The 15,776-nt window shown below is 39.3% G+C and overlaps 1 long non-coding RNA gene across 1 annotated transcript; it reads right to left on the bottom strand.

The window, feature by feature from the left end:
- Positions 1-4,486: 4,486 nt before the first annotated feature.
- Positions 4,487-12,008, bottom strand: LOC131220818 (uncharacterized). Its single transcript, XR_009158841.1, has 2 exons — positions 10,446-12,008; positions 4,487-8,762 (listed from the first exon to the last, which is right to left on the bottom strand). It is a non-coding gene; the product is annotated as an uncharacterized LOC131220818 (long non-coding RNA).
- Between the last annotated feature and the right edge of the window lie 3,768 nt (positions 12,009-15,776).

The raw sequence follows: 15,776 nt of genomic DNA, 5'->3' as shown, positions 1-15,776 counted from the left end.
TCCTCTTTTATCACTTATAAGTATTTACATAGGTGGATCCAACGAGGGTCGATACTAAATAATAAACTTCGGTTACAATAAATGCACACATTATTAAATGCAAGTGTCATATGTGGTGTGGATCAAAAGATTGTTGCATCTGCCTAATTTTTGTTCACATACCTAAAAATAATCGGAGAGAACGGTGGGGATAAACATATATATGACGGTGGGCCTGCCCACATAACTGCCCCTTCGTGGTTGGAGACGGACAGGGGCAGTACGCAATCCGTGTCCGTAAAGAAAAGATCCCAGCCGAACATGGGTGGTCCTATCTATTCGCCACGATCTATGGACCATTAAATCCTACATCTCCCACATCATTCGTCCCACTTCAGTGGGCCGCATATCGATAAGCACCTAACGAATGGATCTCACAGGTGCTGATGTGGCACACGTAGAAGGGCATCAGAGGATCCACGTGGTACGTGTGTTACCGTCCGTTCATGAGCATGACCCGAACATGAAAAAGCAACAAGATGCACCCCAACGGCACACACGTGGAAGGATCCGGGACATTCGTAGGCTGTGTCCAAACGAAAGCATCGCACGGATCAAAAATCAAGCCAATCGATTCATTAAGTAAAGCACGTGTACCAAAACATGGACACCAAGACACAAGAACACGTGTGGTCCACATGATCAGTCCACTTGCCTGATTTCTACATTAGACATGAAAATAACAATCTTACTTTTTTTCCCATTAAATATGAACCTTTAACTGTCGATTTGGTATCCATTTATTGGATGGTTAGATTTTCTGATGAGCCTGATTTCTAAGCTATGTTCCATCAATGATGATATGCCACACAATTTTGATGGCTTGGATTGCTGTAAACGTGTGACACGTGTAAGAATGAGTCTTGTCTGGACATCTTTCGGTGGCCACAGAACCGTCTGCATTACCTACCCGGCCACGGAAAACAAACAACTCAATTATTAAAGTTGTGATAAAACAGATAATCTATTATTAATAGAAATTGTTGCTAAAATACACCTCTTTACACTTTCGTATATGTACCTCAAGGAAGAAAAATTCAAGGAAATCAGTGGCTGTGATATCTTGAGGCACTAATTTTTATATAAGGGTCCATACTCTTTAAAATTTCATGGCCCATGAATCAGTATCATACGTAAAACAAAAATGTCCTAGATTATCACAACAAATGAAATAAGCCTTTAATTTATTTATTTTTTTCGTTATATATATATATATATATATAGAGAGAGAGAGAGAGAGAGAGAGAGAGAGAGAGAGAGAGAGAGAGAGAGAGAGATGTGCTCACACATAACTAGTTGTGGTTCTAATTAGCTGGCATGTGGGGGCCACTATAGTACTTGTATGACATTTTGTCCATTCAGTAAGGTTGCTCCACGTTAAATATGCGATGCCCAAAAATCACGAAGATTCAACCATTAAAATAGAATGCTCCACACGAGTGTGAATTTTTTAAGTGTTTCCTGACTTTTTACAGTCTCTCACCTAATGGTTGGATCAACGTTTTGTTATTTTTGAGCATCTTATTTTCATGATGAGACAATCTTAATGGAGGAGAGGGCAAGATGTTATACAAATGCTATGGTGGGTCCCACACGCCAGCTAATTGGATGTACAGTAGTTGTGTGTGAGCATTACTCTCTCACACAGACATAGAGCGTGCGTGCACGTGTGTGTGTTTGCAGCCTCTACAACAAGACCTTCTACATAACATGGAACTTTTATCTGGTTAAGCACACATGAACTCTAACTTCTTAGTATATTAGCCTTAAAATAAGGGTCACTTAGTGTTAAAGTTAATCATTTCTACTCACCTTTGTGGACCACATCATAGGCAAAAGTTTCTACTCATTGATAAACAGATGAATTAATAAATCTAATTTTTTCAATAATTTTTAATCCAATTGATAAATAGATGAATGAATATATCTAAATTTAGATTAGGTGATCCTTGTGATGAGGCTAATTTATTTGATGGATTCAAAGCTCCATGGAGCATAACTTATAATCCATGAGATCGGTTTGTTTTATTTATTTTTATTTTTTACACACTCACCACTTCCCCACACACACACTTTGGTGCACTCGCACTACAAGAGGTGCTCGAACCCATGGCCTCATGTTCAAACTCCAGAGAATCCATAAGGTGGGGTCCACCCAGAGTATATCTTCATCTTTTTTTTATTTTTTTTGGATCGTACATAGCGCTACTCTCTTTATTAGTATTATTTATTTAATCTAATGGATGCAAAATGGTAAATGGGAATGGTTTCAAGGAGCTGTACATTTGCACCGATCGAGGATCAAGATCATCGCTAATTAATGTATGGTAGGGGTCGAACACCTGGACCTTGTAATATGCTCTAGTGTTCGTTTCCATTAGCGGGGCCCACTTTCTAATTATCAAAACCGTTTAATGAGACTGATTGACTTCACCTTGTAGTAGCCGGGGCCACAGAAGTTTTGAATCAAGCTGAAATTTATGTTTTCCTTCGACCATGTCTATGTGACCTTATTAACAGATTGGATGGCAAATAAAACATCACGGTGGACCATAAGATGATTTCTACTGTGGGCATCATTATCACCGCTAGCTTCTTGCTGTGGTGTGGTCAACTTGAGTTTTGGATCTGCATCATTTTTGGGCTCGTAGCCGAAAATGATCTTAAGAAGTGGATGAACGGAACGGATAAGATCCATACTTCACGGTGGGTCCCACAGAGTCCCATCCTCGAACGAGCTCCATACAGCGGCGGCCGGATGCAATCCACTTCCGCAAACTCATAATCAGAAAATCTAGGCTACTTTCAACGGCTATGCTACGTGCGCACGTGTGTAGTTATACATCATGCCGGACCGTGACACATGCATTCTATATCCACTCTATCCATCCGTTTTTCCCTATCATTTTAGAGCAGATCCAATTCTAATGGGCCACAAAAGCTTTGGACCAATCTGATACTTTGTTTTTTGTTTTTTGTTTTCTGTTTTCCTTCACCCAGTTTTATGTCACTTCGTCAACGGAATGGATGTACGAAAAACATTTAAGAAACATTACGGTGGGCCCTAGGAAGGTTTTAATGGTAGATCGTTCAATCAACACTGTTTCCTGGTGTATGGTCCACCTGAGAATTTTATCAGCTTCATTTCTAGGCTCATGCCTAAAATGATCTGAAAAAAAAAAAAAGTTGATGGACTGGATACGGAATAATGCATCAAAGTGGGCCCACCATGATGTATGCTCCTTCTATCCACGCGGTACATCCGTTTAGAAACCTCATTTTAAGGCATGATCTAAAAAAGATGGAGTTTCAAATCTTAGGTGGAACATACCACAAGGAAACAGTATGGATTGAATCCCAATCATTAAAATTTGATGGGGCCACCAGAAAGTTTATTTTCCATCCAGTCTGTTGATAAGGTTACAAAGACCTAAATGAAGAGACCACACAAATATCAGCTTGATCAAAAACTTTTCTGGCTCACGAGAAGTTTTTAACGGTTGATCCTACTGTTTCCTGTATTATGGCCCATCTAAGATTTGCGTCCGCTTCATTTTTGAGATCATACCCTAAAATGAACTATCAAAATAGATAGACGGTGTGGATGTATAAGGAACATACATCACAGTGGAAGTGGATTCGCCCAAACCGCGCCTGATATGATCATTCAGCAAAGCACAGAACGCTGTCCTCTTATACGAACAGGTGAAGCTTTGCTTTTCGAGCAAGCTAAGTCTCTATATCCCTCTGCAAATCCTCCGCAAATCCTCTACAAAAGAACAATGGCCAATGAAATCAAAATCAAAATTCCAGAGATCGAGCCTGCGCTTCCTCCACCAACAGCAGGAGACATGGAAGAGAAGAAGAAAACCCAAAAGGCCATACGCAAAGCAGCAGCAACTACGGTGTTTCTTTCAGCCGCTGGGCTTGTCGGTTATCTCTCCGGCGGACTTCGTAGCTACACATACCCCGAATCTCTCTCTGTCATAGCCCTTTTCGGAATTTTCTCATTTGGGTTGGCTACGCTTTTCATGTCCTTTCCATGACGTGGGTTAGATGAAGGATCTAAAGAGAGGCTGAAGGATCCAAAGAGAGGCGGTGTTGAAGCTTTTCATCATCGCGTAGGTATGGCTTGATTTTCTTTATTTGGAGTGCTGTTATGATGTTCTGTTATTAGTATTAAATGTTTTTATCTGTTCTTTTGGTTATGGTTTGGATACAATATTTTCTTCTTGTTGAAATATTATATAAGGAAAACAATATATGGATGTTTGTGTTCTAATTACTGGTTTGGTTTTGGTTTGATGGCGCCGATGGCTGTTTTCTATCTGGGATTTTTGCAGAAAAGGAAGAAGATCTTTTCCTGTAGAATTGACTGGAAAAATAGATCTAGACCTTTGAAATTTTGTGTCCCGAATTTGTGTCTTGATTATTATTATTATTATTATTATTATTATTTTGTCTTCATTATTTCAACTGTTATGAAGGAGCTGAATGTCGAAATCTATGCTGTATGAAGAATTACCATTAACGCCATCCATCTTCTTTAATCAAGAAAACCCACTGCAAGTTCTTGGATAAAAAGCGGTTTGAAATCAAAGTTGACTATTGTGAGGCCCACCTGATCAATGTATGATCGCCAGACTTCAACAAAAGATCCGACCCACAAACCGAATTTCACGGCGTCAGAAGCACTCTGCTGGAACGTCCTTCCAGCGTAAGAACCGACGCTAATTCCTCCTGTAACGAGAGAGAGAGAGAGAGAGAGAGAGAGAGAGAGAGAGAGAGTTCTATAAAAACCCATCGGAATAGGCAGACAGAGATCACGCCAACCACGAGAGAGAGAGAAAAAGAGAAATCGGGTGCAACGAGTTATGTAGGTTTGAGGGAGATAGAGATAGAGAGTTAGGGTTAGGGTTTTGCATCTCAATTTATGTAGTTTTGAGGAAGATAGAGAATGAGAGTTAGGATTAGGGTTAGGGTTTTGCTTCTCGATCTATGTAGTTTTGAGGGAGATAGAGAATGAGGGTTTTTCAAACCATAGCACCAAAAAGAAGGAGAAAATCGTTTTTACTTCCAAAAATCAATGATAATCTGTAGAATTACCCAATATAATATACCTTAAAAAAGAAAAAAAGAAAAAAAGAAAAAAAGAAAAAAAGAAAGAAAGAGGAATGTAATATACCTTCAGCATACAACATCCATCCAACTTCATAATACATGTATAGCCAAGATGAAGGGAGAAATCAAACATCAACATGATTGAAATTTATTATTATTATTTTGACCTTATTTATATAAGATATATACACAAACACACATATATTCACATTTATGACACTCTCCATCCACACGTAATATGGGACACTTTTGAAAGTTGGGAGCCGTTCATCAGGTGTATCTTACCAATTAAATGGATCCTCTCATAAATGAAGCTGGCTCCATCATCAGATGGGCCGCACATACTTTTCAATTTGAGTGTTGGCTGAGTCCACTTAATGCTATATATATTTTGTACATGTATGACCAACCGATTGGGCAAAATGACTGAGGAATCATCCAAGTAGTGGTCCCATGTGATGAGTGGCTTGGATATTGCGAAAGTATGCATGGTTGCACCACATTTGAAAATAATGACCACACAACAAAGCTTCCATCTATTCAGCTCAAAAAACCTGTGGCATATAAGGGTAGATCTCACATGGAGGATCTGTGGGTAGGGTTTTCAGTGGGTCCACAAGATGGGTTGGAGTATCAAGCTAAGAGCGGGGCTTCGTCTTAAAATTAAAGCCGCTTATTATTCACACCGGTCTTCGATTTTATACATCAGCCTAACTTCCTTATCATTCAATTTGATTGTTGAGACCTATTTGCATGTCTATCAAAGTGAACTATATAACCAATGCCAATACATCAATCACTTCAAATATCAACTTTTCCTTTAATTTCATAGATCTCTTTCTTGTTTTGGAAATTTCTATGTCACGTTCCAACAATTAAAGGATTCAACTATTTAATGTCTTCATAAGCCCTAGCCACTGCTATTGGTTAGGATCTTGGTAAAGGCCTCACTCTATGTGTTCATATGCTCCAACTTCAGTCTTTAGATTCCCTCAACGCCAAAGCTTTCCCACCTAATTAATAAGATTATCAATTGTATGCATGAATTGATCCACCTACTTTGTGCTTATGTTAATCAAATTGGATTGCCTGCACAAACTCTTCTATGTCACCCCATTTGAAACCATTAGAAGATGACGTAGAATTAATAATTACCCCAACAATCACCCTCTCTGGTACTAAAATTGTGTAACCCACTTATCATATCAATGAAATCTTGACACCCGAATTTAAAAAAGAAAGAAAGAAAGAAGAAAAAAAAAAAAAAAAGAAGGGACAAGAGTACACCCACAAGAATTTTAGGGTAGAGAGTGAGAGAACTATATTAATATCAAACTTCACAATACATAATAAAAAACTTACACTTAAAACAGAAATGTTAAGATGACTAACTCTTGCACCATCCCTTTTTTTAATAGACTCTATGTGAATTTCTAATGAGAATTTTTTCAACTAAGAGATTGACTCCAAATCAATTGTAGTTAGACTTCAAATCTAGCTACTTGATTTAGAATGATAAAAGCTTTATAATAATAAAACACATATAGAAATAGTCTTAAGTACATCTCTAAATTAACCCCTTGTATCTTCAATCCCATTTTAAAATCAACCTCCATATTTTTCATAAATTGTAAATTGCAAATCATGATAGTCTCCAAAATCTATAAATAAACAGGAAAAAAATAAAAAATATTGGCCCCTTCTGTGGACTATAGGCTTATGTCATTGTTGGGCTCTATAGTAGGCCTAGGTGGGCTTAAGTTGGTTGTGGGCCTAAGTGGGCCATGGGCCCACATCACTTCAACTTGGATTTTGAACTGTCCAGGTCGGGCATGATGAGCCAACCCTATTAAATTTTTTCTAATTTTGTGTAGCCTATGTTTGACCTATTCACAGCCCCCCATACTCCATCTTCCAAGCTCTAACTGACCTCTCTCTCTCTCTCTCTCTCTCACAAGCACTCAAGCTTGCTAAAAATTGTGTGCTAGGCTTGGACAAAGATTGACACAGCTCGGCCAACTTGACACTCTATCCATGGGTGACACGGGTAGTTTGATGGTGTGTGGGTTTGGATTTGGTTTGTTTTTCGGAATGCCCGACTACCCCCTTTAGTTGTTCCTTAAGAGTGCACCCACAGGAATTTTAGAGTAGAAAATGAGAGAACATATTAATACCAAACTTCCCTCATAATACATAAGAAAAACTTACACTTAAAAAAGAAATGTTAGAATGACTAACTCCCGCACCATCCACTTTTTTAATAGAATTTGTGTGAATTTCTAATGAGAATTTTTTCAACTAAGAGATTTACTCCAAATCAATTGTAGTTGACTTCGAATCTAGCTAATCCATTTAGAATGATAAAAGCTTAATAATAACAAAACACATATAGAAAATAATCTTAACTACATCTCTAAATTAATCCCTCCTATCTTCAATCTCATTTTAATATCAACCTTCATATCTTTCAAAAATAGTAAATTGCAAATCATGATTTAGACTCCAAAATCTATAAATAAATAGAAAAAAAAATAAAAAATAAAATTAACACATGTTAGCCCTTTCGGTGGACTATGGGCCTATGTCATTGTTGGGCTCTATAGTAGGCCTAGGTGGCCTTAGGTTGGTTGTGGGCTTAAGTGGGCCATGGGCCTACATCACTTCAACTTGGATTTTGAACTGTCGCCAACCCTATTAAAATTTTCTAATTTTGTGTAGCCTATGTTTGACCTATTCACAGCCCTCCATACTCCATCTTCCAAGCTCTAACCCACACCTCTCTCTCTCTCTCTCTCTCTCTCTCTCTCTCTCTCTCTCTCTCAAGCACTCGAGCTTGCTGAAAATTGTGGGCTAGGTTTAGACAGAGATTGGCACAGCTCGGCCAACTTGACACTCTATCCATGGGTGACACGGGTAGTTTAATGGTGTGTGGGTTTGGTTTTGGTTTGTTTTTCGGAACGCCCGACTGCCCCCTTTAATTGTTCCTCAAGAGTGCACCCACAGGAATTTTAGAGTAGAAAATGAGAGAACATATTAACACCAAACTTCTCTCATAATACATAAGAAAAACTTACACTTAAAAAAGAAATGTTAGAATGACTAACTCCCACACCATCCACTTTTTTAATAGAATTTGTGTGAATTTCTAATGAGAATTTTTTCAACTAAGAGATTGACTCCAAATCAATTGTAGTTGACTTCGAATCTAGCTAATCCATTTAGAATGATAAAAGCTTAATAATAATAAAACACATATAGAAAATAATCTTAACTACATCTCTAAATTAACCCGTCCTATCTTCAATCTCATTTTTAAATCAACCTTCATATTTTTCAAAAATAGTAAATTGCAAATCATGATTTAGACTCCAAAATCTATAAATAAACAGATTTTTTAAAAAATTAAAAATTAAAAATTAACACATGTTAGCCCCTTCGGTGGACTATGGGCCTATATCATTGTTGGGCTCTATAATAGGCCTAGGTGGGCTTAAGTTCGTTGTGGGCCTAAGTGGGCCATGGGCCTACATCACTTCAACTTGGATTTTGAACTGTTGCCAACCCTATTAAAATTTTCTAATTTTGTGTAGCCCATGTTTGACCTATTCACAGCTCTACCATACTCCATCTTCCAAGCTCTCTCTCTCTCTCTCTCTCTCTCTCTCAAGCACTCAAGCTTGCTGAAAATTGTGGGCTAGGCTTGGACAGAGATTGGCACAGCTCGGCTAACTTGACACTCTATCCATGTGTGTGTGGGTTTGGATTTGGTTTGTTTTTCGAAATGCCTGGCTACCCCTTTAGTTGTTCCTTAAGAGTGCACCCACAGGAATTTTAGAGTAGAAAATGAGAGAACATATTAATACCAAACTTCTCTCATAATACATAAGAAAAACTTACACTTAAAAAGGAAACGTTAGAATGACTAATTCCCGCACCATCCACTTTTTTAATAGAATTTGTGTGAATTTCTAATGAGAATTTTTTCAACTAAGAGATATTGACTCCAAATCAATTATAGTTGACTTCGAATCTAGCTAATCCATTTAGAATGATAAAAGCTTAATAATAATAAAACACATATAGAAAATAATCTTAACTACATCTCTAATTAATCCCTCCTATCTTCAATCTCATTTTTAAATCAACCTTCATATCTTTCAAAAATAGTAAATTGCAAATCATTATTTAGACTCCAAAATCTATAAATAAACAGATTTGTTAAAAAATAAAAAATAAAAATTTAACACATGTTAGCCCCTTCAGTGGACTATGGGCCTATGCCATTGTTGGGCTCTATAATAGGCCTAGGTGGGCCTAAGTGGGCCATGGGCCCACATCACTTCAACTTAGATTTTGAACTGTTGTGGCTGGGCATGATGAGCCAACCCTATTCAAAATTTCTAAATTTATATAGCCTATGTTTGACCTATTGATCACAGCCCTCTCTCTCTCTCTCTCTCTCTCTCTCTCTCAAGCACTCGAGCACTCGAGCTTGGGCTTAGGCTTGGGCTAGCATAAAAATCTCAGGCTATACATGCTGAAAATTGTGGCCTAGGCTTGGATAGAGCTTGGCACAGCCCGCCAACTTGACACTCTATCTGTGGGTGACATGAGTAGTTTGATGGTGTGTGGGTTTGGATTTGGTTTGTTCTTTGGAATGCCCAACTGCCCCCTTTAGCTGTTCCTTAAGAGTACACCCACAAGAATTTTAAGAGTAGAAAATGAGAGAACTACATTAATATCAAACTTCTCTCACAATACATAAGAAAAACTTACACTTAAAAAAGAAATGTTAGAATGACCAACTCATGCACCATCCACTTTTTTAATAGACTTTGCCAGAATTTCTATTGAGAATTTTTTCAACTAGGAGATTGATTCCAAATAAATTGTAGTTGACTTCAAATAAAGCTAATCCATTTGGAATGATAAAATCTTAATAATAATAAAACACTTATAGAAAATAATCTTAACCACATCTCTAAACTAACCCCTCATTTTAAGTCAACCTCCATATCTTTCAAAAATAGTAAATTGCAGATCATTATTTAGTCTCCAAAATCTATAAATAAACAGGAAAAAGTTAACACATGTTGGCCCCTTCAGGGGACTATGGGGCTATGTCATTGTTGGGCTCTATTGGAGGCCCAATTGGGCTTAAGTTAGTTGTGGGCCTAAGTTGGCCATGGGCCTAATCACTTCAACTTGGATTTTGAACTGTCCAGGCCGGGCATGATGCGCCAAACCTATTCAAATTTTCTAATTTTGTGTAGCCTATGTTTGACCTATTCACAGCCCTACCACACTCCATCTTCTATGCTCTAAACCACACCCCCATCCATATCTCTCTCTCTCTCTCTCTCTCTCTCTCTCTCAAGCACTCAAGCTTGGGCTTGGGCTAAGGCTAGTATAAAAACCTCAGGCTATGCTAGTTTTGCCTGTCATAGGCTGGGCCAAACTCAGTCCTATGCTGAAAATTGCGGGCTAGGCTTGGACAGAGCTTGGCACAGCCCGGCCAACTTGACCCTCTATCTGTGGGTGACATGGGTAGTTTGATGGTGTGTGGGTTTGGATTTAGTTTGTTCTTTCAAATGCCCGACTACCCCCTTTAGCTGTTCCTTAAGAGAAAAAGTTTGATACTCCAGTAGAGTGTGATGTATGATACGCATGTAGCCTATAAGTAATTCAAAATTTTAAATTAAACAGTTCAATTTATAGATCCTTGTTTAGATGTGTCAAGGACCACAAGTCAATTATCCTACCCTTAGATTGCAGACATTTATTGTATGGTCAAAAATCAAAATTATCCAATGGTCCTATTTCAACAAACAAGTGTCCACCATCCATGGGATTGTTCAAACAATCTTATCTGAGGACAGTCGCTTAAAAAAGGCAGATTCCATACCGCAGCTAATTTCATATGAGTTTCTATATAAAACATGGAGTTTCTGAGTGCCTAAATACCCAGCAACATACTCTTATAAGTATCAAATAATTCCCATGTTGGAAGTAGGGCTCTCAACAGGCCGAGCGTGGGTTGGCTTGGGCCCAGATTTTGAACTGTTCGGATGGAGCCTGATGGGCCCACCCTATTTTAAACTTTGATTTTGCGTGGCATGAGACCAGCCATTGACAGCCCTAGGAAAGGGGGCGTGAATGTATGATTATAGAAATCACAGGTCTAGTCCGCATGCGGGACCCACTTCGTGTACATAAATTCCAAAACCCACCCTAAGTGGAAAATGGGGACGTGGATTGCTCCGTTGTGGTGTTGGGACATGGCAAGATTTAATTAGGCGATGTGCTGCTGCAAGAGATGTGACTGGCCCGGTGCCGTGATAGTGAGGAGCATGGTGTGGATGCTCTTTGGGACCCACCATTATGTATATGTTTTATCTACACCGTCCATCAATTTTGCGGATCATTTTAGGGCATGAGCCCAAAAATGAAGCATATCCAAAGCTCGAGTGGATCACACCATAAAAAAGAGTGGTGATTGAACACCTGCCATGAAAAACTTCTTGGGAGCCACAAAAGTTTGGGATCAAGATGATATTTTTGTTTTCCCACTGTCCAGATCCATGTGACAATACAAACAGGTTGAATGGCTAATAAACATTAGCCTTAGGAGGGTTTTAACTGTGGGTGTTATTATCCCTACTGTCTCCTGTGGTGTGGTCCACCTGAGCTTTGGATATGCTTTATTTTTTAGTTCATCCACTTGAGCTGGCAAAATGCATGAATGGCCTAGATGAAACACATATATCATGGTGAGCCGGCCCCATAGGGTATCAACCCTACTCTACAGCTAGGTGAACTCCTCACTACAAAGGTTGCATTCCAACCTAACAGCTTTCTAACATGCTTTACATGGGATAATACCCTAAAATTATTTTGAAAAACGGATGTACGGCATGGATGCAGAATACATACATCAAGGTGGGCCCCACACTAAAGGACCGCACCGTCTTGGGTGAGTACAGGGTCTCACCTGATCCGATCCCTGCGTGGCAGGACGCGGATTGCGTCCAACCCCTGCCCGGACGGAATCCGTCCGGGCAGGGCTCTGTGGGGACCACCATGATGTAAGTGTTTCATCCAAGCCATCCATTGCTTTTCTCAGATAATTTTAAAGTATCAGCAAAACAGTGAGCAAGGTACAGGGCTTCAATAGACCACAAAGTGGGGATTTAATATTCACCATTAAAAACTTCTTGAGAGGTGGAGAAGTTTCGGATCATGCTAATATTTGTTTTTTCACTTCATCCACGTCTACATGACCTTATTAATAGGTTGGATGATTTTTTTTAAAAATAAAATCGTCACGGTGGTCCTTTGAAAGGTTTCAACGGTGGGTGTCATTATCACTGCAGCTTCCTCTGGTATGGTCCACTGGAGATGTGGACCTGCTTCAATTTTAAATGCATATCTTAAATGATACGAGAAAAGACGATTAACGGCGTGGATAAAACACCTACATCACAATGGCCCCCACAGAGCCTTGTCCGGACGGATTGCCGTCCGGGTGGGGTACGACGCAATCCGCGTCCTGCGTGGCAACCCAGCCAATGCCATGTGGCCTAATGAAATCTCACCACGTCAGTCCAAACTGAACTTCCAGTTTTACCGGCCTCGATTCGACCAAATAGACGCGGATTTCGTGCTTACTACGCTGGGATGCTAGGTGGGGTCCACCGTAATTTTGTGAGAAATCCACACCGTCCATCCGTTTTTATAGATCATTTTAGTACACGTGACCAAAATTGAGGTGGATCAAAAACTCAAGTGGGCCGCAGTGAGGATTTAGTGACCACCGTTTGAGACATTCTTACGGCTATGAAGTTTCACATCAGGCTAAGTTTTGGGTGTTTCCGCTTCATCCCAGTGGGAATAACCTTATAAACGGTTTGGATGGCATATAAACATCAAGGTAGATCCCATTAAGTTTTCAACGGTAGGAAAACTCTTTCCCCAGTTTTCCCTCTCATATGTCCGCTTGAATTCTGGATCCACCTCAATTTTGGCCAATTTCCTAAAATGATCTGAAAAAACGGATGGACAGTGTGGATTTCTCACAAACATCATGTTGGGCCCCACCTAGCATCCCAGCCCAGGAACTTCCTGTCCTCCCCGAATACCCTTCCTCCAAAATCATAGATTGTGTTTACAACACACTTACCGAAGGGAACGCCACCTTGAAAATGTCCTTATGAGCTAGCTTCATGTCTTTGATTTCTCCTGCAGGCGCCATGGAGACCGACACATCTACGTGATCATCTGGAACGTTGATGGCACAATGGCCCACCGTAATCTCAGCCACTGTTTTTGTTGGAGGGAACTGGCCATGGGATAGATAGGATTATAGAGAAGAGGTTATGTGGTGTGAGGTGAGGAAGAATACGGTCTTTGTTTTATGAGACAGCAGATTAGGTGAGACCCCGACCTCACCCCAGCTGTTGCAGCTCTTACCATGGGACCCACCTTGATGTATGAATTATGTATCCACACCATCCATCAGTTTTTCTAGATCATTATAGAGCAATATTCCAAAAAAGTAGTAGATCCAATCATCAGGTGGACCATACCCTCAAAAAAAGTGGTGATTTACTATTAATGGACCACCGAAGTTTTGGATCAATATTTTTTTTATTTTTTTTTACTTAATTCAATATTATGTGAGCTTATCAACAGATTAGATGGTAAATAAACACCACCAAAACATTAAGGTACTCCCTAGGAAGCTTTTAATGGTAGAACAGTCAATCAACACTGTTTCTTATGGTATGGTCCAGTTATAGTTGGATCTATTTAATTTTTGGGATAATACAATAAAATGATCTGGAAAACGGATGGACGGAGAGGATATATAATAAATACATCGATATAGGCCCCACGTAAAGGGTTGCACCGTCTTGGGTAAGGCCGGGGTCTCACCGAATCCGCTCCAGAGAATAAAAGGAGCCCGACTGCGTACTACGCCTAACAGCTCCAAGCTAGAGACGGATGGTCTTGGCAAGGGCTCTGTAGGGTCCACCGTGATATATATATTTTATCCACGCCGTCTATACATTTTGAAAGATTATTTTATTATATATTACCAAAAATTATGATTATCCAAATCTTGATTCGACCACACCATAGCAATCAGTGATTATAATGACGGCCACCATTGAAACCTACCTAGGGCCCACCGTGATGTTTATTTCCCATAAAACATCTTCATAAGGTCATAGATACATGGATGAAGGGAAAACTTATATACCAGATTGATCCGAAACTTCTGTCGTCCAATGAGATTTTCAACGGTAGGCATTCCATCACTACTGCTTCCTGTTTTGTGGTCCACTAAAGAATTTGATCCATCTAATTTTTGAAATATTTTCCTAAATTAATATTTAAAAATTTATGGACGGAATGGATAAAACATATACATTAAGGATAGCCCCAAAGATACTCTACCAGGACCGTCCATCTGTAAGAAGTTACAGAGGGGGTGGTACGGAATCTGTGACGGAAAAAAAAATTGGTCGATGGATTTGGCCGTTGGCAAGTTGACTTGGGAGTCAGCATGTTAGTCCTGTTAGTCCTCCACCATTTAAAAATCAATGTTGACTATTAAATCATAAAAATATCATAATTTCATGGCAATCGAGATGGTCCAAAAATAACTTGTCAAATAAGAACTAAACAATTACATTTGGAAGATAATATTAACCGTTTGATTTAATTTTTTCCTTTGAATTAGGACCACTTACATCCCATAGTTCGGATTTCTTGATCACTGTGTGATTTTTGTGTCATACACCATTCAAAGTGGGACCCTCAGTTTGAATGGTCTAGATAGCTGTATATATATGCCTGATCTCATCTGAGGAAGATGAGCTGAGCCACAACCATTTTCAAAATGGCGCTAGACTACCATTTAAGTTTAAACTCTCGGGGGGAAGGGTCGCCGATTCGTGATAAGGGGGATGCATTGACTTCCGTGACGCCGTGGCCGTGGGGAAATTCTTAATGAATTTATTGTATATCCACACCGTCAATCCATTTTTTAAAGACGATTTTAGTCTATTATTCAAGTGAAAATATTCTTATATAGAGGCCCACTAGTGGTTATTGAACTTCCACCATTAAAAGCTTCACAGGGCCCACCGTAATGTTTATTTGGCATCCAATCTGTTTATAAGGTCACACAGACCTGAAATAAGATTAAAGAAAAAAAACCAATTATCTTGATCTAAAACCTTTTTAATGGCCCACGAGAAGTTTTTGAGGCTTGTAAGTCACTCAAATATACATGTGGCATATGGTAACTCAAATAAAACCAGCTATGGCGTGCAAGATACCATTTAGAAGTCAATGCCAGGTTGTTGGAACGAACCAGTGAATGGTGGGCAACGGACAGGGCGTAACAACCGTGATGTATGGGTTTTATTTACACTGTCCATTCATTCTGCCAAGTCATTTTAGAGTATATAATAAAAAAATGAGGCAGATCAAGGCTCAAGTAGATCACACCACAAGAAGTAGTGGTGATAATGATATCAACCGTTGAAACCATCCTAACGCCTATCGTGATGGTTAATTGCCATCCCACCTGTTCATGTTTTGTGGTC

The sequence above is a fragment of the Magnolia sinica genome, chromosome 12, assembly GCF_029962835.1.
Source record: "Magnolia sinica isolate HGM2019 chromosome 12, MsV1, whole genome shotgun sequence".
Lineage (NCBI taxonomy): Eukaryota > Viridiplantae > Streptophyta > Magnoliopsida > Magnoliales > Magnoliaceae > Magnolia > Magnolia sinica.
The sequence above is the reverse complement of the archived record's forward strand: the minus strand, read 5'-3'. Positions and strand labels throughout refer to the sequence as shown.